Source organism: Quercus suber, unplaced genomic scaffold, assembly GCF_002906115.3.
Source record: "Quercus suber isolate HL8 unplaced genomic scaffold, Cork oak 2.0 scaffold_328, whole genome shotgun sequence".
Taxonomy (NCBI): Eukaryota; Viridiplantae; Streptophyta; class Magnoliopsida; order Fagales; family Fagaceae; genus Quercus; species Quercus suber.
Window position 1 is genome coordinate 642,738 of NW_027069781.1, and position 3,169 is coordinate 645,906.

The following is a 3,169-nucleotide window of genomic DNA, read 5'->3' on the forward strand; positions in this document are numbered from 1 at the left end:
GAAAAGGAAAATATTTTTAAGTGTTTGGTTGTATTATGAAAATTGTTGTGGAAAATATTTTTATGTGTTTGGTTGTATTAGGAAAATGCTATTTTCCTAACCATTCAACAACAAATTCCGGCAACAACAACAAATTCTAGCAACAACAACACAATAGCAACGACAACAACAATCAAACTTAAAAAAAAAAAAAAAAAAAACTGAGTCGTCGACCAGGAAGAGAGAGCGATGGTTCGAAGGCAATAGTTCGAAGGTCTGGGTCTGGGTCGTCGAAGGCAATGGTTCGAAGGTCGAAGGTCGAAGCCTCGTGGGTTCGTCGGTGGGGTGCGATCTTTGGTGGGTCGGTTTTCAGTGGTGATCTGGGCTCTGGGTTCGCCGGTGAAGTCGAAGATCAGTTCGTGGCGCGAAGGCGAAGTCAAAGATCGTGGGTTCGCGCCGCCGGCGAAGTCGAAGATCGTGGGTTCTGGGTTCGTCCGTTCGTGGCGTCGGCAAAGTCGAAGATCGTGGACGCCAGCGATGGGCTGTGGTGGTGGATCAGAGCTCGGGTTGGTTCGTTCTCTCTCTCGCTCTCTCTCTCTCTCTCTATTCGTTCTCTCTCTCGCTCTCTCTCTCTCTCTCTCTCTTCGTGCTCTGGTGGTTCATTTTCCGGAAAATACCATTTGAAGTGAAAATAGAAGGTGAAATGAATTTCACCCGTGGGAGCTCTAATTTTCGGTCAAAGGGGAAATGATTTTCAGTTGACTGAATTTTCCACTTCAGCCAAACACTCAAGTTTTATGGAAATGGTTTTCCGGAAGTACTTTGAAGTCAAAACAAACACAGCCTTATATTCATCCTATTTCACCTCCAAACAAACACACCTTAAAGTCAAATTCACTCTACCTACTACGATGAAAACTGAAAGAAGACAACAAAAATAAATGGGTAAATACCACTAATATGTCTTGAAATTTTAGTTAATATCAACCAAGTCCAAAGTATTTCAAAAGGGGCCAATTTAGCTTCTAAAAACATTTTAATCCCTAACCCCATTAGCATCCATTAGTCATTTTACTTCATTTTATTTTTTTTCCTCTCTTAAATGTAATGGGTCTCTACTCTCTCTCTACGAGAGATGTCAATTTTGCCCTGGCTTGCTTGATTTGCCCCTCCTTGCTTTGCTCCATGCAGGTTTTCCCCACCCCGCAAAGGTGGTAGGATGGGGATGGGGCGAGACTTCAGCCCTGCACCACGGGGTGAGGGGTGGAGTTGGGATGAGTTTAGACTTTTTAGACTCAACCTACCTCGCCCCTCTCCTCCCCATCCCCGCCCCACCTCGCATTGATAAGGGTTAAATCGTAAAATTTTTATACCATAAAACCCTACTATTTAAACAAACATATCATTACCTTTTTTTTTTTTTTTTTTTATTTTTTATTATAACCAACAAGACTTTTCGCCTCTTTTTTTTTTTCTCTAACAAGTTTGGAAATGAGGTGCCAATTTTAACATTTGTTTTTGTCTTTATCATAAAAAAAAAAAATGTATATACTATTGAATCATTACTTTTGTATTATAAGATTTTTGTTTTTGTTATGATATTGTCTTGTTAAACATTTTAATAATACTATTCAATTTTTGCTAAAAATTAGTTTGATTTAATGGGATAAATTTATTTGTAATTTCAAGTATATTTTTATTAATAAAATAAGTTTTATTAAAAATAATTATAATAGTTGTGGGCAAATTAACAAGAAGTAACGTTTTACAAGGTGGGGCAGGACTTTGCAGGGCTCCAAGAGGCGAGGATGGGGCAAGAAAATTTACTCTGTCATGCGAGGCAGGGTAGGGATGGGGTAAGACAAAACCATGTGGGGCGGGGCAGAAGGCCCCATCTTTCGGACTCACTTCGCCCCATTGTCATCCCTACTCTCTACCTCTTTCATTCTTCTCTCCCTTTGACCTCTCTGCTCTTCTTTTCCCTTAGGTCTCTCTCTCCAACCTTACCCAATCTCCTCTCTCTTACTCACCCTTTTCATTTATCTCTTTCTTTTCTTTGGCAACGGTAGTGGTGCATGGGTTTGGTGGTCTGGGTTGGTTGTGGATCGTGGTTATAGTGGTTGTTGGTTGCCAGTGATGGGTTCTAGTTTGTTGTGGGTTTTTTGGTGGTGGTGGATTCCAATCTATGGTGGGTTTGTTATGGGTTTGAGATTTTTTTTTTTTTTTTTTGGGTATTGTGGTTGGTGGTTGTTTAAGGTGGTGGGGTGGGTTTGATTTGGGGTGAATTTGAAATGAAGGCGGTTGTGGGTTACAAAGTGGTGATTGAAATTTTTGAATTTGGGTTTTATTAATGTGGATTTGGTTGGGTTTTGTTGCCCGTGGAGGTCGCTGGGTTTTGTGGCCAGAGGTGGTTACTGGGTTTAGTGGCCAGTGATGGTGGTGGTGGGTTCCAATATGGAATGGATTTGCAGTGGAGGTGGTTTTGGGTTTTAATGTGGTAGTGAGTTTTCTATGTGTTGGAGGATTTGGAATTTGTTGGGGGTAGATTTGGTTGGGTTTTGGTATGGGTAGTAAAATTATGTTGTGGCTGTTATTGTAGTTGATCTGAGTGGTTGTGGCTGATCTGAAGGGTGGTTGTGGCTAATTTGAGGAGAGCGAGAGCGAGGGAGGAGTGAAGAGAGAAGAGTAACAGAGAGAGGATAGAGAAACTAACGGAAATTAATGTTGTTTAGTGGTGTTTAGAGACTAAATAGTTTTTATGGATTAAATTAGTCAATTTTGGAACGTTTTGGATCCAATTGTTATTAATCCAAACTTCAGGTTATATAAATGGAATTTACCCAAAATAATAATAATTAAATTTTAGAGAGAGAGAGAGAGGAATTTCAAAGGTTTGGGAGCAAAATGATAATTAACCCGTTTAATTATTTTTATTCTATCGGTAATCACTTTCCTCTTTTATCAAAAAGGTAATCACCTTCTTCTCCCAAAAACCCTAGCCACAGACCCGAGAACAGAGAGAGAACCACATCAAGTCATCAACGACGCGCGCGCTTGTCCTCCCTCCGGCGCCCCGTCGTCTTCCTCATCCCTCCGGCCAGTCCTCCACCTCCGTCACGAGGCAGATCGGCCCTGTGTCGATTTCGATCTTGACTTGCTCCTTTGCTCCTCTGTGTGTTGCAACCATGGC